Below are 26,571 nucleotides of genomic sequence, written 5' to 3' on the forward strand. Positions count from 1 at the left end.
AATGAACTTTCAGTGCTTTATATGAACATGAGATGGCGGCGGTGAGCTGCTTCACAGAGTTTATGCACTCAAGATCCACCAGATGGCACATTAGAACAAACGGGATGAAAACAAAATTAGTTATTTGAGCAGCAGCAGGAATATCCACACTTCTTAGACCTTAATGCAGTCCACAGAAGTTAGTTTGCTTCGAATTTAAGAATAAAGTATATGCTTAAATTATTCCTACAGCATATACTTCAGTACAATAAAGGTTGTGGGGAGAAGTGGGCAGGGCACTGTCACATACAAGTACACAACTTTAAATCATCTCTGAGGTTAATGAGCTGTCCCTGCAAATAATGTAAATTACAGTCAGTAATACACAATAAACCATTAGTAACCATGCACCACATGAATTCAATTTAACTGGGCTAAGGGAGGAAACACTAAAAAAAAGTTGCAATGTATAACGCCAAGGCAAGGGATTCTGCAGGTGCTGGAAATCTTGAGTAACACACACGAATGCTGGAGGGACTCAGCAAGTCAGGTGGTATCTATGGAGGGGAATAAGCAGTCGATGTTTTGGCCATGAGCCTGTCAGGATTGGAGAAGAAGGGGGCAGAAACCAGAATACGAAGGTGGGTGTAGAGGAAGGAGAACAAGCGGTCAGGTGACAGGTGAGTGGAGAAGTAGAGATGAAGTAGGAAAGTAGAAGATGATAGGTGGAAGTTTCCATACTGAGCCTACCAAAGCTGTGGTTTGCATGGTTAATAATTATATTGCACAATACTGCAACAGTGATAATTCCAAAATAAGGAATTTGGTAAATCATACAGTCGCCTCTGGGTGGCTAACACAGAGAGGATCAAACATTGAATGCTGGAGGAATTCATCAAGTGTAACAGCATCTATGGAGAGGAATAAACCATCGCCGTTTTGGCCGAGACCCTTTGTCAGGGCTGGAAAGAAGAAAGCTTGCCCCTTCCCCCTTCCACCTTCCCCTCCAGGCTGCTGCAGCATTTTGATTGTTCATTCCTCTTCATAGGCACTGCCTGACCTGGCAAATTTCTCCAACATTTTCTGCTTGTTACTCTGGATTTCCAGTATCTCTTGTGCTTACAGGGAGGACCATTTTACATGGCAGTTACCGTATACTACAATTACAAGAATTGGGATTGAGTTTAAAGCCAAGCAAAAAATGTTGGTGGAACTCAGCAGACCAGGCAGCATCGATGGAAAAGAATAAACAGTCAATATTTCAGTCTGAGAGCCTTCATCGGGACTAGAGGGAAAAGGATGAGAAGACAGAGCAAGAAGGTGTGGGGGAGGAAGGGAGGAAGAAGTACAAGGAATTGGATGAAAGGTGAACTGGGAGGGGGGAAGGACTGAAGTAAAGAGCTGGGAAGTTGATTGGTGAAAGAGATAAAGGGCTGGAGGAGGGGAAAGCTGATAGGAGAGGGTAGAAGACCATGGAAGAAAGGGCACAGGGAGGAGCACCAGAGAGAGGTGATTGGCAGGTAAGGAGATAAGGCAAAAGAGGGAAATGGGGTTGCAGCTATATAGGACCCTGGTCAGAGCCCCACTTGGAGTACTGTGCACAATTCTGGTCGCCTCACTACAGGAAAGATGTGGAAACCATAGAAAGGGTGCAGAGGAGATTTAGAAGGATGTTACCTGGATTGGGGGGCATGCCCTATGCAAATAGGTTGAGTGAACTCGGCCTTTTCTCCTTGGAGTGACGGAGGATGAGAGGTGACCTGATAGAGGTTTACAAGATGATGAGAGGCATTGATTGTGTGGATAGTCAGAGGCTTCTTCCCAGGGCTGCAATGTCTAGAACAAGAGGGCATAGTTTTAAGGTGCTTGGAAGTAGGTACAGAGGAGATGGCGGTGCAAGTTTTTTTTTTAAAATGCAGAGAATGGTGAGTGCATGGAATGGGCTGCCAGCAGCAGTGGTGGAGCTGGAAACGATAGGGTCTTTTAAGAGACTCCTGGATGGATACATGGAGCTTAGAAAAATAGAGGGCTATGGGTAAAGCCTAGGAAGTTCTAAGGTAGGGACATGGTTGGCACAGCCTTATGGGTCGAAGAGCCTGTATTGTGCTGTAGATTTTCTATGTTTCTAAGCACGGTGAGTACTTATTTCAATTCTACTTCACATTCCCATTCTGACGTGCCAGTCCATGGCCTCCTCTACTGCTGCAATGAAGCCACACTCAGGTTGGAGGAGCAACACCTTATAATCCGTTTGATGGGATGAACATTGATTTCTCAAACTTCCTGCAATTGCTCCCCACCCCACTTCCCATTTCCCTCTTTCGCCTTATCTCTGACTATCCACACAATCAATGCCTCTCATTATCTTGTCCACCTCTATCAGGTCACCTCTCATCCTCCGTTGCTCCAAGGAGAAAAGGCCGAGTTCACTCAACCTATTTGCATAAGGCATGCTCCCCAATCCAGGCAACATCCTTCTAAATCTCCTCTGCACCCTTTCTATGGTTTCCACATCTTTCCTGTAGTGAGGCGACCAGAATTGCGCACAGTACTCCAAGTGGGGTCTGACCAGGGTCCTATATAGCTGCAACCCCATTTCCCTCTTTCGCCTTATCTCCTTACCTGCCAATCACCTCTCTCTGGTGCTCCTCCCTGTGCCCTTTCTTCCATGGTCTTCTACCCTCTCCTATCAGCTTTCCCCTCCTCCAGCCCTTTATCTCTTTCACCAATCAACTTCCCAGCTCTTTACTTCAGTCCTTCCCCCCTCCCAGTTCACCTTTCATCCAATTCCTTGTACTTCTTCCTCCCTTCCTCCCCCACACCTTCTTGCTCTGTCTTCTCATCCTTTTCCCTCTAGTCCCGATGAAGGCTCTCAGACTGAAATATTGACTGTTTATTCTTTTCCATCGATGCTGCCTGGTCTGCTGAGTTCCTCCAACATTTTTTGTGTATTTTGCTTGTGTTTCTAGCATCTGCAGATTTTCTTGTTTTACAATTATATAGCCATTGTGTTGCCTGGGTTTTAGAGGTGATGCATCTTCTGGATACTCATCTAAACCTAATGTTTTTTGCACAACACACAAAATGCTAAACCTGCTGGGTTCATCCAGCATTTTGTGTGTGTGGCTTGGATTTCCACATCTACAGATTTTATCTTGGTTTTGCTAATGCTTTCTGCTAACCGTTCACCCATTTCTGCTACTGTCAATGTACCCTGCAAAATTTAGGCTGCTTAATTGCTAAAAACCCAACACATTTGCAGCCTGCTACCCAACAATTATTTCAGTTCTCAACTTAATCCTTTGCCTTCTTTTTTTACACTCCCTCCAAGTTGCTCTTCCTTTAGGACTAGGTAACCAACATTGTTGCCAGATGTAGAAAACTTAAAATCATAAATTAAATATTCTTGGCAATGCACTGATACATAACTTAAGTTTATTTTCAATATTTGCCAGTGAATATTAAGTCCCACTTGCTACAGTCTTCAAGCTATGACAGTGGAATTTCAAACAATCATAGAAGCTATAATTTCCTCCAAGTGTTCTCATTTCATACAAAGCGACAAGTTAGTCTTCTTACAGATGGGTAAAAATGTTCAACTATTGAATAATACTGAATCCATGACTTCAGAGTCAGAATGTCTGCAACACATGGCTTGAAATGAACTACATTAATGTGCATCTTTTCTACCAGATGCAAGCCTGCTTGTTGTGATTCCATTCTTCTTACTTGTGCCAACCATCTTGTTTGTTATCTAAGCACATCATCAGTAGGTATAATTTAATGAATGCTGAACAGTGGCTAAGGCTTATTAAAGGCAGCCTACACCTCTTAAATAGGAAGTGATTTGTAGCTGGCACCAGTGGAGAAAGCAGATGTTTCTGACAGCATTCAAAGGGAGATGGGGGCTCCAGGAAGCTCTCCAAAGCACTGGCTAATATGGGAGGAGCCAGCTGTTGAGGTTAATCCATGAAGCACATCCCAAAACAGATGATTTAGGACAGTAAATACAGCTTCCAACATTAAGGCCTACCACCTGACCATCAGCTGCTCTATCAGCACATTGTTTCCATACAATTTCTGCCTTAACGGGACTCAAACACAACAATTAGTTATCTTACCGCTTCCTCCTACACTTAGCACTGTTGCATCTGCCATACCCACATCTCAGTTTTCAGCTATTGTACATTCAACCTGATGAGCAAATTACCCAAACAAATCAGGCTGCATTCAATGCCACTCTTCCCTCTTTTTTTTTTGCAGGAAAATGGGAAAAATACATTACCAGCCCCAGCAATAAGTGTTGGAGAAATGCAGATGCTATCTCCGAATACTCAAGAAGAAAGTACTGCCATTATTGGAGTGGTCTTCATAGCAGAAGATTGTGTGTTCATATATATTACCACTCCACCTCCCACTTAAGCTGCAAATTTGCAGTGAAAGTAGGTAAATTTCACCAGCACCTCCTCTCTCTCTCTCCGTCTTGTTTTACAGCAGTTGGCACCCAGTTTAATGGTGCATTACCGCCACCTTCTGCTCCAGAGTGTGCGATAGACTCACATTCTAAATCCCTTCAACCAATCACACACACACACACACACACACACACACACACACAAACCTACAATTTATCCTCTCATCTTTGGCCATTTTAGTACCCTATTCCTGTTTATCCATCATATCCTATTAAAAAACACCCTGTACCCCTTAAGAAAGCTAAAAATACCCTAACCTGTGCTCACACGAGGAAATCTGCAGATGCTGGAAATTCAAACAACAACACACACAAAATGCTGGTAGAACACAGCAGGTCAGGCAGCATCGGTGGAGAGAAGCTCTGTCAACGTTTCGGGCCAAGACCCTTCGTCAGGACCTGTGCTCTCTCACCCATACCCAGTAACCCTTTTAATGTGAATTCCTGCATCCCCAATTCCCTTAGATTAATTCTCATCATCTCTCTCTGTATCCCATACTTCCTGCAACTCAGAACTTCATGTTCTACTGACTCCTCTTCCTGACATTCCGCACACAGTCCTGTCTGGTGTTTCCCTATCAATTTCAATGTTGGTTTAGTGCACAGTGCCCCAGCCTTAACCTAGTCCACACAATTTCCTCTTTTCTGTATCTACTGCCTACCCTAGTACCTGCAACACTTTTTTGTATTTGATATAAATGCCTCCCTTTCCCCTCCCTGTCCCATCTTTCTTGCCAAATTTGGTTGATTTTTTTCCCCGATTACACACTTAACCTCTGCTTTACTGATACTAATGTGCATTTCTATATCTTCTTTCTTTAATGCCCTCTTTGCCAACTCATCCACCCTTTCATTCCCCTTCACCCCGACATAAGCTGGAACCCATAGAAATTTAACCTGACCTCCCTGATTTGCAACTCTTGTGACTGACTGAAGGACTTCAGGAAGTACGTCGTGCCATTTGTTTGAGTGAGAAGACCTTAAATTTGCTAGAACTGAAGATGAATCTGAGCATATCAACGCTTTGATTAGTCCAGTTTTCTCCACCCAACGCAACGCAACCAACACTGCCAGTATCTCCACTGTATACACCGCTAACTTATCAGATGTTCTTCTGCTGATTGCAATTGCTTTTGCTGGTAATAGCCACCCCAAACCCTGTCACTCCTATTTCAGGTTCCGTAGCACCATCTGTATAGACCTGAGTATAATCACTATACTTTTCCATCACATGACAGTTAAATGCACTTACCTTTTATATTAAAAGGTTTATATTTTCCTTTCCTTTTTACCTCTAACAAATGCCAGTCTACGTCAGGCCATACCAGCTTCCATGGAGCTACAACCGGATAAACTACTGAAGGACTTATCCTTAGATCAAACACTCCACATTCTCTAGCAATATCATTCCCTACCCGACTAAAGTTTTCCCTCTGAAACCTCCCGTTTTCCCAGGACTCCTGCAACACTCCTTTAGCAGGGTGAGAATCATTGTGTCCCTGCAAATTAGCCCAGTAGTTTGCCATCAATTGCATCCTTCTTAATTCCAAAGGCATTGTTCCCATTTCTACCTGCAGGGCTGATACTGGTGATGTTTTAAAAGCCCCACTGCACACTCTCAAAACCTGAGCCTGAATCACATCCAGTTTCCTTAAGAGACCTGGCTGCTGATCCATATGCTACACTTCCATAGTCCAACACAGATCTTACTAAAGCCACATACATTCTCTTCAATGCTGAACAACTTGCTCCTCATTCCCTACCAGTCAAACATCTCATCACGTTTATTACTTTTTTACATTTCTCCTCAACTTTCCCGATATGATCTGCCCATGTTAATCATGAATGAAATATAACTCCCAGAAATTTTAATGATCCAACCTTTTCTAATTCAATCCCATACATCCTTAACTTCTTCCCTACCTCAATTCTTTTCCTAGTGAAAAAGACAGTTTGAGTTTTTTCTACTGAAAATCTACATCCCCAATCATAACCCCACTCTACCACTTCATCAATTGCTCCTTGTAGTTTCCTGATTATATGCTCCACGTTCCTGCTTCTTTTCCACAAGGCCCCATCATCCGCAAGCAGTGACCTACCGATATCCACTGGTACCTTTGTGAAGACATCATTGATCATAATGATGAAAAGTAACGGGCTAATCACACTACCCTGAGGTGTGCCATTTCCCACTATGTACTGTTTTGATAATTCTGGTCCAATCCAAACTTGAATTTTTCTACCAAACAAAAAATCTTTAATCCAATTAAAAACTCTCCCCCCAAACCCCATCGTGTGCAGTTTAATTAATAATCCTTCCTTCCACATCATATCATAGGCTTTTTCAATGTCAAAAAACACTGCAACTACTGACTCTTTATTTGCCAAGGCCTTTCTTATTTCAGTTTCTAACCTTATCACTGAGTCCATGGAATTCCTTCCCTTCCTAAAACCACTCTGATAACTTGCCAGCATTCCTCTCTTCTCAAGATCATACAATAACCTTTCTGTTATCATCCTTTCCATTACCTTACATATATTTGATGTTAGTGCTATTGGCCTGTAGCTAGTGAGTTTTGACAGATCCTTGCCAGTTTTCCTTATTGGAATTACTACTGCTTCTTTCCATGCACTTGGTAATCTTCCCTCCTCCCACACTCTGTTGCAAAAATGCAGTAACTTCAAGAGCGCTCCTTCTCCTAGATTTTTTAGCATAACATAGCATATTAGATCTTTCCCTGGGGAGGTTGGTCTCGATCTCTTTATGGCTCTCACCATTTCTGCCAAAGTAAATGGATCATCAATTATATCATCTGTTTCTTCCCTCCTGTTTAACACATTTGGGTATTGACTCATTGTTCTTTCCCTTCTCCTTCTCCCTTCTTCAGACAAATTTTCTGAACCATGTATCTTTACAAATGACTTGGCCATGATCTCAACCTTATCCCTGCTGGAGACTGCTGTTTCCTCCTCAGATATCATTACTGGATATTCTCAATCCCTTCTATCTCCCCCCATCCTCTTAATCATTCCCCATTCCTCTCCCACAGATGTTGTTCTTCCCATTTTGTTGCAAAAACTCCTCCAACTTGCCCTTTTAGCTTAACGTATAGTTCTTCTCGCCACTGCCTGTGCCTTCTTATATTGAATCAAATGCTGCGTATTATGGGCTCTTTTAACTAGAATGAATGCTCTATTTTTTTTTTCAAAAACAGCCTGACAACATTCCTCTGTCCACCATGGCACTAGTTTTCTATTCATCCTATTTTAATCCTGGGTATAGATCCTTCTGCTGCCATAATAATTGCTGAAGTCACCTGACTGTTTAATTCATCTATATCTCCAGAAATGTCAATCTTTGTCAATGCTTCTTCACTTAACTTCTGGAACTTAACCCAATCTGCTTTTCCAAACACCCACTTTGGGATTCCACCACCTGCTCTTACTTCAACTCTTTCACCCACTGAACATAAAACTGGGTAGTCATCACTGCCTACTGTTGAAGCAGTTGAAACTCCCCAGTTACTAATGCCAGCCAAGACATTTGACACTAATGTAATATCTAATTCCGACTCAGTTCCTGTTATGTTTATCCTTGTTCCTCTACCATCATTCATACATATGAAATCCCTTTCTTCCATCAAATTTTCAATTACTGTTCTATTTGAATCTATAATTGGATCCCCCCATATTGTGCTGAGAGCATTGAAATCTGCACATTGAAAACCCCACTACTTTATGTCTGTTTTGTCCTTGTATCCTTAATAGGCTGTCCAAATCCAACCTTTTACATGGATTGTAGTAGTTAATTATAACCACTCCCTCCCCTCTCTCCCACATTTCCACCACAATGTATTCCTGATCGTCTCCTTTTTCCAGTACCCTATATGGTATACCTTGCTTGATTAACATAGCATAACCCCCTCCTCCCCCTAGATTTCTATCTTTCCTTATCATTATATACCCATATACCACAAAGTCTAATGCTGGTTTCAACCAAGTTTCCTGAATACACACTACGTCCGGTTTTACAACCATTTCCTTAATAAATTCCTGTCCATTGGCCAGTAAACTCCTTGCATTCCATTGCAAAAGAATCACCATAATGAGTACTAACCAACCTATGACACTTCCTGGCTTGACTGATTAGTGAGGCTCTCCCTCACTTCTTCCCATGTCAGTCCTACTAACCCTAAATGGTTTACTGCTGCTTTGATCACCAACTGAATTTTGTCACTTTTTGACTTTACCTCAGCCATACTATTAATCACTCCTGCAATGAATGTTACTAGAGCTTTTTTTTTCTACGTGAATCCTGTCATTTGTTCTTTGCTGCATCTCTCGCATCCCTATTGCTCCCTGTTCATTAGGAGCATCATTCTGTTCTCTTGACATTCTTACAGCTTCTGCATAAGTGATCTTTCTTTCCTCTCTTATTTCTTGAATTTTGTTCTCCCATCTCATAACCTCACACCCACTATATGCCACATTATGAGCTCCTCCACAATTACAGCATTTTGGTTGCACTCCTGTTCCGCACTTTCCATATTCATGACCACCCCCACATCTAGCACATCTCCTCTGCCTTTTACAGTGTTTAGCTATGTGTCCAAACCTTTGACAATTATAGCACCTCAATGGCTTTGGCACATATACCCTTACTGAGTAACTCCAGGAACACTTTCCTTGGCACTCTTTCTTCTTCAAGTTCAATCAATACTGATTCACTTTCTTTTTTCATTCCCTCCTTTGTTGTTTTCAGTCTTAGAACATTAATTACTTTTCCCCCTTTGATATTCCTCTTCAACTCCTCCATGTTTATACTCATTGGTACACCTGTGATCCCTCCTTTGCAACCACCATTTTGTGCTCCCGCCCTCCCTGTATACTCCACCTTGCATTTTCCTATCTCTTTTAGCTTGAGTGCTTTCTCAAGCTGTTCCTCATTCGCATATCTTACCAATAGATTGCCATCATTAAGGACTTTTGCAAATACTATTTCCCATATCTTTTTTGCCAATGTTGTTAGCACAAACGGGTTAATTTTCTTCATGTGTCCTTGCGCCTTCTCATTAAACCTAATTATGACAACATCTCCTCTCTGAACTTATTCATCTTTCTCACTTTCAGAGCTCTCTCCACTGTCATTTCTTATTCTTTTATTCCCTTTGTCTCAGTTTTCATTCATCCATCCCCTCACTATCTCCTCATTCCCTTTATTTCTCCCTTCACAATAATCCATTTCTCCCTAGCTGCCTACCTCTGATCCCAAATCCCTATCCCGCTCCTTCTCCACTCTCTTTCCCTCAGCCCCTCCTCTCGACTTGTCTGCCATTACCAGACCCGGGCAACCCCCTCCCAGCAATTCCCACTCCTTCCCCACTCTCTTTCCCTCAACAAGTTCCAAGCTACATTCACACATGCACCAACTCCCAGCCAGCCACTCCCCCCCCCCACCCCCACTACCTCCTTCTCTCACGGCATGCTTTTCTCCTTCCAGCTAAGTTGAAGTGTAATTCAGCTGAGCTACATTTCCATAGCAAGATAATGAAGCCAAAAGCCCCTGTAAACTTACTCTAACATGCTTTACCATCAACTTAGACATAAACACGTTGTGTATCGTTGAGTTTATCTTAGAAACAGGACTTCAACATGAGGAATCACCAAGAACAGAGAACATTCAGGAAAGCACATGCAAAACTCCAACACTGAGCTTCTGTGCTGTGGGAAGACCCCTCAACACAATAACTTTGTCATTTTAAGAAACCAATGCAAAGTATGTTCGTAAAACAGAGGAATAACTCTGACTGGCATCTCCGTATATCACACACCCTACCTTAGTCGGATATCAAATCTGTCAGAAACTGTGTCTGTAAAATAATGTCAAGTATGAATAAGTAATCATTATTTAGAACTGGAAAAATCATGAACACTACAAGAATTGGAAGACTTAAAACATTCAAACATATTCAAATTAATGAAACAAACTATAAGTACGAACACTTTAACTCCTCTCAACTGTTTCACTCCACTGAATCAACAAATAAGATTCAGGTGGTTTGAGCAGATTCCCCATCAGCCAAAATCTTTTGGCTGTGCATTGTGATGGATTTATGGCCAGCAGCTGTTATGCAGAAGTTCCAAGCTTCCTTTGTACATATTTGTACACAAATATTCACTTGCCTTGAAAAGTCCAGTATATAATTTCTTCATTGTCTAAAAATAACAGATTTTGTATTATCTACTGTACATTGCCTTCAAGACCATTCCATGTGAAGAAATACCTTTAAGTTATTTCTGAATTTGCTTCTCCCAACTTAAATAATTTAAATCTAAAAGGGAAGATGCTGGAAATACTCAGCAAGTCAAGCCATATCTGTGAGAAGACCCTTTGTCAATTTTCACTGTAGAAACATTTCCTTGTTCTATATTCCATAACTAGAGGTAAGGCCTAAAATTAATGTTTGCTCCATTGCTACTTCACATGCAGGTACATATTTTGAGATTGCAGAGATCAGGATTGCCGCTATGATTGATAGGTTATTGATAACACAGATGTCTCAACTAATAATCAACATGGGAACATAAAAAGGCCTCTTGACCATGATCTACTACAAAATAAAATATGGCAGATCTGATATTGGACTCAGTTCCATTTTCTCATGCGCTCTTCATAACCCTCTTTTCCTTCTTGATCTTGAGTAAATTCAATCACTCCCAGTTGAAGGTAATTCCAGAGATACATTTATAGAATGAGAGATTAAATTATCCCATTTCATCTCTGCCTTAAAAGGACAACCCCTTATTCTGAAATGAGGTCCCTACTTCAGGGTTTGAGCACAAGATGAAACACCTGTCTGGCCTTTAAGGGCAGGCACCTATCAGTCTCCACCCAGCTAGCAGGAGTCACCTGCTTTTCTTTTCCAACTCAGCACCTGCAGTCTACTTAAACCCAACTCTCAGCCACAGGCCTTGTTTGCCCATCAAACCAGTCAGCCTCATACAGTTGCTCTTAGCCTTCAGTTGCCTTGTTGTTGTTCATATCTGTTCTCTCTGGTTCTGTGGCCCCTCATGGCCTTTTATTTTCCAGTTTATTATTATATCAATTGCTCATTGCTAAATCATCTCCACTGCTCTATATTTGGGTCAAGCCTTCTCAACATTTCCTGACAAGAAAGAAGATAGATACTTTATTGATCCCAAAGGAAATTACAGTGTCACAGTAGCATTACAAGTATACAGATGTACAAATATTTGAAGAAAGAAAGAATTTAAAAAATAAGCTACCATGAAATAACATATACAAGATTTCCAAGTCAAAGGTTACAAGATTTCCAACTTCCCACAGATAAGATGGTGGTGCAAGAATTACTGTAATACTGTAATACAGTAATGAGTGCATATTTATACCGTACAGATAAGAAGTGATGGTGGCATTGCACAGTCCGTGATGGCAGGGTGTGGTAAACAGAACTTAAACAGAGGTCTGGTAAACAGGTTAATAACAATATAACAGATGGGGGTCATAACTTCCTCGGCTATTGACTGACTCTTTATAGAGCCTAATGTCCGAGGGTACGAATGACGTTATAAAGCACTCTATGGAGCAGCACAGTTGTCTTAGTCTATTACAGCAAGTGCTCCTCTGTTCAGCCAAGGAAGCATGCAGAGGGTGAGAAACATTGACCAGAATTGCCAGGATTTTCTAGTGTCCTTTGTTCTACCACAGCCTCCAGCATGTCCAGTTTGACCTCAATAACAGAGCCAGCCTTTTTAATTAGTTTATTGAGCAAAATGGGTGAACCGGTGATTGACCCAACAGCGTTTGCTCGCCTAAGGGAAATCGTCCGCAGCACGAGTATGCGACCCAGAATCAGCGAGAAACCATTGACTATCTGCTCGGTACTCTCAACCAAATCTCTGTCTCTATACAGAAACCCTGTGCCAGTCAACTTCCTCCCTTGGAGACCCAGATTCCAGTGTCCAAAAACTCTTGATGGATCCACAACTTCCTGTCCTAATATGCCTTACACTTTGAGCTCTGTCCATCTCTGTATTCTACAGACTGAGCCAAATCTGCCTTCGTTCAAAGTACTTCACCACATAAAGCCCTCTGATTCATTTTATTGTGGGCATACTCAAAATCCATAACAGAATAATAATCGTAACAGAATCAATGAAATATCGTACTGTAGCGATGTACTACATACAGAGCTAGAGACAACGACATGCAGTCGTTAAGTCGTTTCGAGACTAGTTTATTCAAACTTCGTGTCGCTGGCATTTAATCCCTAGCGCCCGCCCCCTTCGGGCAGAAATCACGTCAGAGGTACATTACCAAAGACTCTCCCCGCGCGCTGGCTATTTGTGAGCCGGTTCGCCTGCACAGAAAGTGGGTCGCCACATAACCCCCCACCCCCAGAACCAGCGATACACCCCCCAATGTCAACAGTCTGGATCAGCCTCTGTTTGGGAGGTCTGCCTCTGTGCTGCGGTGCCTGAACCTAGACCGGCTGCGCCAAGTCCACATGGGCTGATTTGAGTCGGTCCACCATGAAAACCTCCTCTTTCCCCCCAAAGTCCAGAACGTATGTGAACCCGTTGTTGTTGATCACCTTGAATGGCCCCTCGTACAGTCGCTGTAGCAGTGCCTGGTGTCCACCCCTTCATACAAACAAACACAGTTCTGCAGGTCTTTGGGTACATGGGTCGGGGTCCGTCCCTGCTGTGAAGTGGGTAGAGGGGCCAGGTTGCCGAGCCTTTCGCGTAGTCTGTCCAGGACTGCTGCGGGTTCTTCCTCTTGCCCCCTTGGGGCTGGTATGAACTCTCCTGGGATGGCCAGGGGAGCACCGTACACCAACTCGGCCGACGAGGTGTGCAGATCCTCTTTGGGCACTGTGCAAATTCCAAGTAGGACCCAGGGAAGCTCGTCCAACCAGTTAGGTCCTCTCAGGCGGGCCATGAGAGCCGACTTCAAGTGACGGTGGAAGCGTTCCACCAGTCCGTTCGACTGTGGGTGGTAGGCAGTTGTGTGGTGTAGCTGCATTCCCAACAGGCTGGCCACAGCCGACCAAAGGCTGGAGGTGAACTGGGCGCCTCTGTCGGAGGTAATGTGGGCCGGTACCCCGAAGCGTGCTACCCAGGTTGCAATCAGTGCTCCGGCGCAGGAATCGGCAGATGTGTCGGTGAGCAGGACCGCCTCTGGCCACCTCGTGAACCCGTCTACCATAGTTAGGAGGTACCACGCTCCTCGGGACACTGGTAGGGGGCCCACGATATCCACATGAATGTGGTCGAACCTCCGGTGGGTGGGTTCGAACTGTTGCGACAGGGCTTTAGTGTACCGCTGCTCCTTGGCTGTTTGGCACTGCGCGCACGTTCTGGCCCATTCACTGACCTGCTTGCGAAGTCCGTGCCACGCAACCTTGCTGGAGACCAGCCAGACCGTTGTCCTGATAGATGGGTGCACCAAACCGTGTATGGAGTCGAAAACCCGCCGGCTCCAGGCTGCCGGGTCAATGGGGCGAGGTTGGCCGGTAGCCACGTTGCACAGGAGGGTCCTCTCACCAGGGCCTACGAGAAAGTCTTGCAGCTGCAAACCCGAGACTGCAGTCCTGTAGCTGGGCATCTCATCATCTGCCTGCTGCGCCTCTGCCAGTGCTGCACAGTCCACCCCCAGGGACAGGGCCTGGACAGCTGGTCTGGAGAGTATGTTCGCCATGACATTATCTTTTCCCGAGACATGCTGGATATCCATCGTGTACTCGGAGATGTAGGAGAGTTGTCGCTGTTGGCGAGCCAACCAGGGATTGGACACCTTCATGAACACAAAGGTCAACAGTTTATGGTCTGTGAATGCGGTGAACGGCCTGCCTTCTAAGAAGTACCTGAAATGCCAGATTGCCAGATACAGTGCCAACAGCTCCTGGTCGAAAGCACTGTACTTGAGTTCGGGTGGTCGTATGTGCTTGCTGAAGAACGCCAGGGGTTGCCAGCGCCCCTCAATGAGCTGCTCCAGCACCCCACCGACTGCTGTGTCGGATGCGTCCACCGTGAGGGCGGTCGGAACGTCCGTTCTGGGGTGCACCAGCATCGCAGCATCTGCCAAGGCTTCCTTGGCTTTAACGAAAGCAGCCACGGCCTCCTCGTCCCAAGTAATGTCCTTGCCTTTACCCAACATCAGAGTGTACAAAGGGCGCATGATACGGGGCTGCTGAGGGGAGGAAACGGTGGTAGAAGTTCACCATACCAACGAACTCCTGCAGGCCTTTGACCGTGTTGGGCCGGGCAAAGTGGCGGATCGCGTCTACCTTGGCGGGCAGAGGTGTGGCCCTGTCTTTGGTAATCCTGTGGCCCAGGAAGTTGATGGTATTGAGACTGGACTGGCATTTGCCCCGGTTGATCGTGAGGCCAAAATCATTCAGGCAGGAGTAGAGCTGGCGGAGGTGGAACAGATGCTCCTGACGACTACTGCTGGCTATAAGGATGTCGTCCAAATAGATGAACGCAAAGTCCAGGTCGCGTCCCACCGCTTGCATTAGCCGTGGAATGTCTGTGCAGCATTCTTCAGGCTGAATGGCATTCGGAGGAACTTGAACAGGCCGAATGGGGTAATGAGTGCTGTTTTGGAGATGTCTTCAGGGTGCACCAGGATTTGATGGTATCCCCAGATAAGGTCTACTTTGGAAAAGATTCTTGCCCCATGCAGGTTTGCTGGAAAGTCCTGTATGTGCAGCACGGGGTAGTGGTCTGGAGTTGTAGCCTCATTCAGTCTGCGGTAGTCACCGCATGGTCTCCAACCTCCGGCTGCTTTGGGCAAAATGTGCAGGGGGGAGGCCCATGGACTGTTGGATCTCCGTACGATCCCCAATTCCTCCATCCTCTTGAACTCCTCCTTCGCCAGGCGGATCTTTTCCGGGGGGAGCCTTTGTGCGCGGGCATGGAGAGGTGGTCCCTGGGTCAGGATGTGGTGCTGTACCCCGTGTCTTGGCATGGCTGCCGTGAACTGCGGTATCAGAACATGAGGCAGGGCTTGTGTCCGTCAGCCAGGGCCGGCATCTCGTTCATCAATGCTGACGGCAGCCTGTCTCCCACACCATCCAGGTGAAGCAGGTGGGCACCCTGCTCACGCCGTGAGAGGCCAAAGGTCTCAATGAGCAGCGCTTATGAAATATGAATGCTTCATATTTGCCTTCTTTTGGGGGTGACTGTATGAAATCCGCAACCTGGGCGGCCGTCTCCTGGTCAAGGGCGCTCACCACGTGATAGTAACGCGTGGAATCAGAAGATATCTGCCGAATCTGGAACTGGGCTTCTTCTTGGCTAAACCACACGCGTGGTCGCAGCATCCAGAAAGTTCGCAGTTTTAGCAAAACTGCGTGAACAGATGAAGAGTCGGTCATCTTTGGTCCAAATCCTGTTTGGACCGTCGGGGTCACCAATGTAGCGATGTACTACATACAGAGCTGGAGACAATGACATGCAGTTGGTAGGTCGTTTCGAGACTAGTTTATTCAAACTTTGCAGTGCTGGCATTTAATCCCTAGCGCCTGCTCTCTCCGGGCGGAAATGACGTCAGAGGTGCATTATCAAAGTCTCACCCCGCGCGCTGGCTATTTGTGAGCCGGTTCGCCTGCGCAGAAAGTGGGTCGCCACAGTACCAACTGGGCAATCAACCAGTGTGTGAAAGACATCAAACCGTACAAATACAAAAAGAAAGAAATAATAATAAAAAATAAATAAGCAATAAATAGCAAGAACGTGAGATGAAGAATCCTTGTAAGTGAGTCCATAGTTTGTGGGAACATTTCAGTGATGGGGGGCAAGTGAAGTTGAGTGAAGTTATCCTCACTGTTTCAAGAGCCTGGTAGTTGAGGGTCAATAACTGTTCCTGAAGCTGGTGCTGCAAGACCTGAGATTTCTGCACCTTCATGATGGCAGCAGTGAGAAGAGAGCATGACCTGGATGGTGGGAGTCCTTGATGATCCTGTTTTCCTGCAACGGCACGCTGTGTAGATGTGCTCATTAGTGTGAGGGCTTTATCCGTGACGGATTGAGCCAAATCCTCTACTTATTGAGGAATTTTCGGTCAAAGGCATTAGTGTTTCCATACCAGCCTGTGATCCAACCAGTCGATATACTCTCCACCACACATCCATAAAATTTTGCCCTTTAAATGTCATGTCAAATCTTCACAAACTCCTTAGAAAGTAAAGGTGCTATCGTGCTTTCTTTGTAGTTGTGCTTACATGCTGGACCAAGGTCCTCTGAAATGATAACACCAAGGAATTTAAGGTTTCTGACCCTTTCCACTCTGATCCTCTGTTGAGGACTGGCCCATAGACCTCTTGTTTCCTCCTCCTGAAGTCAATAATCAGCTCCTCGGTCTTGCTGACATTGAGTGAAAGGTTGTTGTTCTGGCATAACTCAGTCAGATTTTCAAACTCCCTCCCATATGCTGATTTGTCACCACATTTGATTCAGCCTACGACACTGGTGTCATCAGCAAACTTAAACATGGCTTTGGAATTGTGCTTAGCCTCTCACTCACAAGTGTAAAAAGTGAGTAGGGCAGAGGGCTAAGCACACAAGCCTTGTGATGCATCTGCGCTGATGGAGAATGTGCAAGAGATGTTATTTCCAATCTGAACTTCATCTCATTCTTGACTGGATGACCTCTGACCTGGGCTGCCACCAGATGGAACAATAAAACCACAATTTGCAATAAATATGAGGAATTAATTCACTGCTGAGATTTGCTGGGTTTTTGACAATCTGGGAAGTGAAAGGGCGTAGCAGATTGGATACTTTGTTGCATCAAGGTGCACTCTTGGTGCGGAATTACACTGTGAAATTCTGGACCCTCGTCGCACGGTGTGGCTGGAGTGAGGAAGCGCCACTGGCCCATTACCATCACGGCCTCTCAGAGTGCTGTCTACTGGAAAGATGCTCACAGACCTTGAAAGCATCATCACGCTGGCCCTCTGTATTGACAAATGTCTCCTGGAATGATCCTCTAAATCAGCCAAGACCCCATTTCCATTCCCTGAACCATATCAGGCTACAGGACCCTCCTCGGCAATGCCTCCAGAACCCTTAATCCTCTAAGAGCATGAGCATCAGTAGAGAAACAACTTGTGCACTTATTGCCGAGCAGCCAATCACCCATACATCAGCTGCTTGCTGCATCCATGGAAACAGCAGCACCAAGTAGAGACAAAGGGCCTTCTATCTGGCAAGCTCTCTCCCCCCAGAGTCCCTCATTCCAGCAACATAGCCTGACTCACACTGCAGTGGCTGTGCATGCACAGGATGCTCTGGTGGATTCTGGCACAACAGGCAACTTTCTGGATTAGACTTTGTATGTCCAGCTTGGACACCCTACCAAACCTGTCACTCACCCGTTCTGCATTGGCCACCGATGAACATCTCTTGGAGCCTGCAATGGTCAAAGCGCACACGCAACCTGTGCACATGAGCATCAGAGAGCAAAGAGAGTTCATCCAATTCCCCCTTATCGACTCACCCGACATTCCTCTCATCTTGGGTTATCAGTAGCTTTCTGCTCATGACTCTCACTTCGCCTCGTCATCCAATTCTCTACAGTGTTGGGGACCCATCTGCTGGACCAACTGCCTGCAAATTCAGTTGACCTCACCCCTTAAATCTGTGGTGATGGAGGAAACCCTCAACCTCACCAAACACCCATAGGAATACCATGTCTTAGTTCAAGAGATACTTCATCACCCCTCTCATTCGCCACCATCCCACCCCTCCGGAACTTTAGTGGTAGAGATGAACGCATTGGACATGGGCATCAGGGACACCCTCTCCCAGTGAGGACAGGATGGGAAGACACATCCTTGCACCTTCTTCTTGCATTCTTTCAACTCTACACATCACTGCTAAGGAGCAGGAGACAGGAAGCTATTTGCCATTAAATGGGCCTTGAAGGAATGGAGATATTGGCTGATGGCATCTATTGAGCCCTTCCTGCTCAGGGCTGACCAGAATTTAACATCCACAGAACAGACCCACCAAATTAACCCATGTCAGGCTCGCTGGGCCCTCTTCTTTGAGTAATTCATCTTCGTCACATCCTACTGACCCAGCTCCAAGAACACTAAACTAAATGCCCTGTCCCAACAGTTCAGCCTAGCTGAAAAGGAGATTGACTCTCAGCCCATCATTTCATCCTGATGGATCTCCATCCTGATCATCAGGGATCTTGAGAACCAGGTCCACCAGGCCCTGCAGCACAAGCTTGCTCCAGCCAACACACGTAACAATCTCATGTCTGTGCCGATGGCTGTGCTCTCTGAGGCACCACTCACCACTCTCTAGCCACCCAGGTGCATTTTTGGACCCTAAATTTCCTGCAATGCTAGTTTTGGTGGCCCACAAAAATCACAAATGTTAGTCAGTTTGTCACTGCCTGCTCTCAATGTGTTCAGTCTAATTCCACCAATCAGTGGTCCTCTGGGCTCCAGTGACCCTTAACACTGGTGGTGCCATATCTCCATGTATTTCATCGCAGGTTTGCCACCTTATGATGGGTCCACGGTGATCATGACAGTAGTAGATTCATTCTTAAAGGTAGCCCTCTCCATTGTCCTCCACAAACTTCCAACAGCCACTGAGGCAGTGGACCTAGTTCTCCAATATGTAGTTCACCTCCTTGATTTCCCTCAGGATATTGTGTTCAGACTGGGGTCCACCATTCATCTCCTGCTTCTGGCGAGCCTTCTGCTCCCTCTTCCACAACTCAGTGAGTCTGTCCCCTGGCTATCATCTGCAGGCTAATGGTCAATCAGAAAGAGCCATTCAGCAAATGGAGAGATTTCTGCGATGCTTTGCCGTCTCTAACACTTCCACATGGAAGAAGTATATACTCTGGGCCAAACTCTCCCAGACTCTACACATTTCCTCTGCACAGGTACGTCACCCTTTGAAGTGCTTCATGGCTACCAGCCTCCTTAGTTTCCCATGGAGAAGCCATTGGTGGAGGCCTGTCCACCAGGGACCTGTTTCACTGCTGCAGGAATGCTTTGGTATAGAGCACCGAATGCCGGCTTAGCTGTCAATTGCACCTACTGTCAACAGGCCAACTGCCAACAGTGCCCAGACAGACTATTCTATCCAGGGGACTGTGTCTGGCTATCTACCCAAGATCTACCCCGGTGCACCATCTCTAGCAAGTTCTCACCCAGTTCATTGGTTCCTTCAAAATTATCCATCACATGAATCCAGTCACTTACAGTCTCCAGCTACCGCCATCCCTCACACCTAATGTCCACATGTCCTGTCTCAAGCCCCTTGTCCATGGACCACTCAACCTACCTGAGTCTGCATCTCAGGAATCAAGTAAGGCCTTTGACAAGGTTCCACACAGAAGGTTAGTTAGGAAGGTTTAATCATTAGGTATTAATATTGAAGTAGTAAAATGGATTCAACAGTGGCTAGATGGGAGATGCCAGAGTAGTGGTGGATAACTGTTTGTCAGGTTGGAGGCCAGTGACTAGTGGTGTGCCTCAGGGATCTGTATTGGGTCCAATGTTGTTTGTCATATACATTAATGATCTGGATGATGGGGTGGTAAATTGGATTAGTAAGTATGCAGATAATACTAAGGTAGGTGGCGTTGTGGATAATGAAGTAGGTTTTCAAAGCTTGCAGAGAGATTTAGGCCAGTTAGAAGAGTGGGCTGAACGATAGCAGATGGAATTTAATGCTGATAAGTGTGAGGTGCTAGGTTTTGGTAGGAATAATCCAAATAGGACATACATCGTAAATGGTAGCACTTTGAAGAATGCAGTAACACAGAGTGATCTAGGAATAATGGTGCATAGTTCCCTGAAGGTGGAATCTCATGTGGATAGGGTGGTGAAGAAAGCTTTTGGTATACTGGCCTTTATAGATCAGAGCATTGAGTATAGGAGTTGGGATGTAATGTTAAAATTGTACAAGGCATTGGTAAGGCTGAATTTGGAGTATTGTGTACAGTTCTGGTCACCTAGTTATAGGAAAGATATCACAAAATAGAGAGGGTACAGAGAAGATTCACTAGAATGTTACCTGGGTTTCAGCACCTAAGTTACAGGGAAAGGCTGAACAAGTTAGGTCTTTATTCTTTGGAGTGTAGAAGGTTGAGGGGGGACTTGATAAAGGTATTTAAAATAATGAAGGGTATAGATTGAATTGATGTGGATAGGCTTTTTCCATTGAGAGTAGGGGAGATTCAAACATGAGGACATGATTTGAGATTTTAAGGGTAACACGAGGGGGAATTTCTTTACTCAGACAGTGGTAGCTGTGTGGAATGAGCTTCCAGTAGAAGTGGTAGAGGCAGGTTTGATATTGTCATTTAAAGTAAAATTGGATGGGTATATGTACAGGAAAGGAATGGAGGGTTATGGACTGAGTGCGGGCCAGTGGGACTAGGTGAGTGTAAGCGTCAGCATGGACTAGAAGGGCCGAGATGGCCTGTTTCCGTGTTGTAATTGTTATATGGTTATATGGTTTTAAGGATGGTGGGAAGTGGTCCAGGGTACATAATTCAGCAGTTGATGGATTCACATCATCGTGGACAGTTTGTCAACTTGAGGAGTCCCACCTGATGCATCCAGATCATCCTGGGTGGTAGGTGCTAGTGATAAGAGGTGTGAGGTTCTGTTGGGCACTTCCCAGTCTCCACCCAGCTAACAGCAGTCACTTGCCTCTCATTTCCAACTCAATACCTGCAGCCTATTTAAACCCAGCACTCATCCACAGTTCTTGCTTACCCATCAAACCAGACAGCCTCAACTAGTTATTCCTATTTTTATGGTCTGTATGTTCTCCCTTGTTTCGTGGCCCCTCATGGTTTGTTATTTTGCAATTTATTATTAAAGGAATCACTACCAGCTAAATTATCTCCACTGTTCTACATGTGGGTCAAGCTTCCTCTACGTTTCCTGACAACACCTTCTTACAGCTGCCTTGTCCCTCAAGTCTCTCAAAATGTTTTATTATAGATTACCTCTTATTCTTCTGAGCTGTAGTCAGGATAGGCCTAAACTGTACAACCTTGCCTCGTAATTCAACCATCCATTCCAGAAATCTACACTATTACTTGTCACTGAACTGCCTCCAACAGACTTTCTGTACTTCATGCATCAAGACATGCAGTCTTTTTCCAAATAAGAAAATTTCTATTGTTCTACTTGTCCTTCAAAAGGTATAACGCCCCCATTTCCCCACGATATACACATCAACAAAACTTTTACCCACTGATGTAGTCTATCTGTTTTTTATGAACTCGTGGCCTCACATCTAACCTACTGTAGGCTTTGTACTGACAGTCGATTTAACTACAATACACTTGTTCCATTCATCTAAGTCATTAATACCCACAGTGAGTAGTTGAGGCTGCACAGTGATCCCTGTGACACCCCATTAGTTGCAGCTTGCCAAACTGAAAATTATCCATTTAACCCAACTCATTGTTAGTTACCCGATCATCCATCTGCAATATTTTTCCTCATTGCCTTGAGTTCTTAACTTGTGCTAAAAGAAGTTAATTCTATATTTTAAATAGCACCAAGTGCCTCTGGAATTTAAAATGCGCTGCATCTATATGTTCCCTGTCAAAAACCTTATTGATTTCGCTTTCAAAACACTGCAATAAATTTGTTAAATATAGTTTCTTTTTCATAATCAATGTTAACTCCAATTCTAACATATAATCAGTTTCCAATGTCCTGCTGCTAACTTGATAATAATAGATCCCAATATTACCAAATTCCATGACTGATATTAAGCCATTTTTTAACTGCATACAGTCATCTTTTGTAAAGGCTATTAGTGAACCCAAAAACTAAAACAATGCCACTATGTTAAAACTGAATAAAAGGGGGTTAAAATATCAAAAGTACACCAACAGTTTGTTTTATTCCCTCACACCCCCAAGAAAAAAATATTTAATTATGTGTCTCTGAGTATACAAATCACTTCACAATCCTTGAAGTAAAAAAATGCAGTTTGATTGGTAAATAAAAAATATTGAATTCCATTTTGTTCATGAAAATTACCTCCAACTATCCAAGGGAGCATTTGGAATGTCTTCAGATGGATGGGCCTGGCAAAGGGGGATGAATACTTTTCAACTGCTGACATTCCAGTTTTTGAATTTTTAGTTTTTCATGCTTCACAATTTTCCCTATTTTTGGGGTACTACAGAGAAAAAAGCAGCATGTGATTTACAAAGAAAATGTTCTCAGTTAAATTGATCCATATCCCTGGTTGTAACATGCGAACAAACGGTTGGGGCTGAGTACTTCTACAAGGCACTGTATAGGAGGACCTGGAAAATAGACATGTCAAGGCTATAATGTTTATTTGGCAGTTATGATTGATGCACTGATCAGTTATTTATGATTACTGTAGTAGCTGCAGTTGATTGATATTTAGAGTATAAAGAGTGATGGTATAGTACTAAATATTCAGATGGGCCCTGACTTTGATCAGTCAAAATTCCTGCCAACCTACCACCATAACTCTGGCACTTCAAAACTTTGCCAACACAAGTTTGTAAAATCGATCATGTTAGTCCTGTAAAAGTCAAAACTTTAGTTGACTAGTACAAGAGCAATGATATTGAGGGAGCACAAATGATAAAGCCGTTGAAAGAGACATGCACAAATTTCGGACTCACCCACTCAGTCAGAACATGGAACAGAACTGGAGGTCATAAGCTAAAGTCAAGTCACACCTATGTAAACCATCCAAAGGAGCAGCTACAGCAAAAAAAATTAAAGAAAAATCTTTACTTTGCCAAAAGTTTGATATTGCTTCCCTCACCAAGGATTAAAAAATGTGATACGCTAGCAATTCTGAGAAAGAGGAAGATGGCAAATAAGTGCTGTGATGGTCGCACAAGTGCTCAACTGCCGGAACAGAATGCTGCTCTTGCAAGATGAAAAGGAAGTACTCCCTGCAGTCTGAATGAGGAAAAAGGTCTAGCTACATGTATATCTTTATGCTGACAGAAATGCTGGTAGAAAGGGAATTGACATGAATTGTGCAGAATGGATGAGAAGGATGGACTGAGCAGTACCTTGATGGGTATTACTCACAACTCCATTTTCTTCTGCCTTGCTTACATTAAGGAATGATGTTAGATGGAAAGATACCCCATTAACCCTCTCATCCAACCACTTGTAACTCTGGGGATGCCACTCTAAGGGCAGCATGGTATCATAGTGTATAGTGTAATATTATTATAGCACCAGCAACCTGGGTTCAATTCCTGCACTGACCGTAAGTTCGTATGTTCTCACTGTGACTGCATGGATTTCCTCTGGGTCATTAGGTTTCCTCTCACATTCCAAAGTTGAAAGTAAATTTATTATCAAAGTACATATGTGTCACCATATATTTCCTCGAGGTCCATTTTTTTCTGAGCAGAGAAATACTATAGAATCAATGAAAAACTACACCCTATCCTTGTTATATGCGTCTTCAGACAATGTGGATTCACAGTTACGTGAGGAAACAATTTCTACCAATGTCTCCTTAAATGCATCCAAAACTCACAGTTATGTGAAGAGCACCACTTTCCCGTCAATACAAGTCATGTGCGCACGCCTCACAGTCTCATTGTTGGGATGATAAGCACTGTTTTCCTGCCAATACAAGTCACGTGCGCACATCACACAGTCTCACTCCGGACTCTCTCACCTTGGTTTTGGCAATGTATGGATGTGCGATCTTGCGCTCTTAAACTTTTGTTGTTTTTATCTACGCTGCAGTGATTTTGTGCTTGAAATATATAACTATGCCTCCTAAGCATCCAATGTCAAGTCCTGGGCCATCAGCCAAGCGCCAGAGAATTGCTTTAACACTTGAAAAAAAGTTGGAGATTATAAAGAGGGCAGCATCAGATGAGACTGTGTGTTTTTGGAAGCATATACCGAAACGCACTTACATAAGTCAGGATGAAAAAACTGCATCCGGTTTCAAGGCAGCAAAGGATGGATTGAATTTGCTTATGTGTTCCAATGCCGAAGGAGACTGTAAGATGAAGCCTCTCTTAGTTTACCATTCATTAAACCCCCATGCTCTTAAGGGTTTGAGTAAGAATATGCTTCCTGTCCACTGGGCAGCTAACAAGAAAGCATGGGTCACTTTGAAGATTGGTTTGCTAATCATTTTGCTGTTAAGGCTGAATGCTACTGCTGGGAGCAGAATCTTGCCTTTAAAGTTCTTTTGTTGCTTGACAATGTGCCAGCCCATCCTAAACATTTGGACAGCATTCATCCTAACATAACAATGCGTTTCCTGCCACCTAACACAACATCGCTGATTCAACCACTCAACCAAGGTGTGATATCCACATTCAAGATGTATTTTTTATGGTGAACTATCTCTCAGATGCTGCAAGCAACAGATGATTTTGAAAATGCAAGGAGTTTACCAATGGTGAGGGAATGGTGGAAGTCCTTCAACATCAGTCATGCCATCAACAACATTGATGAATCCTGGAAAGAGGTCAGGTTTGTAAGTGTTCTGTGAGTCTTCCTTCACCCCTTTCTGGCCTTGATGATCCTGATGACACACAACTATCCACCTCATCCATGTAAAGCTGCCTGATGCCACAACAACCACTCATCTCCCGGAGCGAACACACCTGCCACTGTTGGTGAGTTCTGTTCACCCTAGTATGTTAACTTTCTACGATTTATTACGTTGAATATTACCTTCAATTGATGAAATATAATACGAATGTTGCCTTGTGGTACTGCTTTTGTGTCGTATTGGTATGAAATGTGAATAAATTACAGATAAAACATATTTAGGAAGCCCTCCAGAATGCATCCCTGTATGCTCCATTTAAATGATTATTCAAATTATGTGTCAACTGCGAGGAACGTATCCTCCACATATAACAAGGCTAGGGCGTACACACAAGAATGACAAATAACTAACGTGCAAATGAAAACAACTAAATAAGACTGAGAACATTAGGTAGCATCCTTGAAAGCAAGTCTATAGGTTCTGGAAGCAATTCAGAGATGAGGTGGGTAAAGTTATCCACACTGGTCAGGAGCCTGATAGTTGAAGGGTAATAACTGTTCCTGAACTGTTGGTGTGGGACATAACACTTCTGTGCCTTCTTACCTATGACTGCAGTGAGAAGAGATCAGGCCTGGATAGTGGAACTCTTTAATGATAGATGCTGCTCCTTGTAAACGTGGTAAGTGGTGGGAAGGGATTTGCCTGTGATGGCCTGGGCTATATCCACCATGTTTTTGTAGACGTTTCCATTCATGTGTCCATATCAGGACGTGATACAAGAAGTCACAATACTTTCCACTTGCATCTGTAGAAGTTTGTCAAAGGTTTCAATGTCATGCAAAATCTGGGCAAACTTCTTTGTTATGCCTTCTTTGTGATGACAGTTACATGCTGGTCTCAGGAAAGATCCTCTGAAATGATAATGCCAAGAAATTTAAACTTACTAATCTTCATCTCTGAACCCCTAATCAGAATCAGATTTATTATCATAGGCATGTGACATGAAATTTGTTAACTTAGCAGCAGCAGTACAATGCAATGCATAATGCAGCAGAGAAAAAAAAAATAATAAATAAAATTTTAAAAATAATAAATAAAAAGGTAAATCAATTACATATATTGAATAGATTTTTAAAATGTGCAAAAACTGGAATACTGTATATTTTTTAAAAAGCTTCAATATCCATTTAAGAATCAGATGACAGAGGGGAAGAAGCTATCCCTGAATCGCTGAGTGTGTGCCTTCAGGCTTCTGTACCTCCCTTCCGACGGTAACAGTGAGAAAAGGGCATGCCCTGAGTGCTGGAGGTCCTTAATAATGGATGCTGCCTTTCTGAGACACCACACCCTAAAGATGTCCTGGGTACTTTGTAGGCTAGTACTAAGATAGAGCTGAGTAAATTTACAAACTTCTACAGTTCCTTTCAGTTAGTAGACAATGGATAATAGACAATAGGTGCAGGAGTAGGCCATTTGGCCCTTTGAGCCAGCACCGCCATTCAATCTGATCATGGCTGATCATCTACAATCAGTACCCCATTCCTGCCTTCTCCCCATATCCCTTG

General features: G+C 44.0%; 1 long non-coding RNA gene across 1 annotated transcript in view; it reads right to left on the reverse strand.

The window, feature by feature from the left end:
- LOC132382481 (uncharacterized) overlaps window positions 1-25,891 on the reverse strand; it is a 65,936-nt gene extending 40,045 nt beyond the window's left edge. Inside the window, exon 1 of the long non-coding RNA XR_009508347.1 lies at window positions 25,610-25,891. This is a non-coding gene — a long non-coding RNA (uncharacterized LOC132382481). The remainder of the gene's footprint in view (window positions 1-25,609) is intronic.
- Between the last annotated feature and the right edge of the window lie 680 nt (window positions 25,892-26,571).

The sequence above is a fragment of the Hypanus sabinus genome, chromosome 28, assembly GCF_030144855.1.
Source record: "Hypanus sabinus isolate sHypSab1 chromosome 28, sHypSab1.hap1, whole genome shotgun sequence".
NCBI lineage: Eukaryota > Metazoa > Chordata > Chondrichthyes > Myliobatiformes > Dasyatidae > Hypanus > Hypanus sabinus.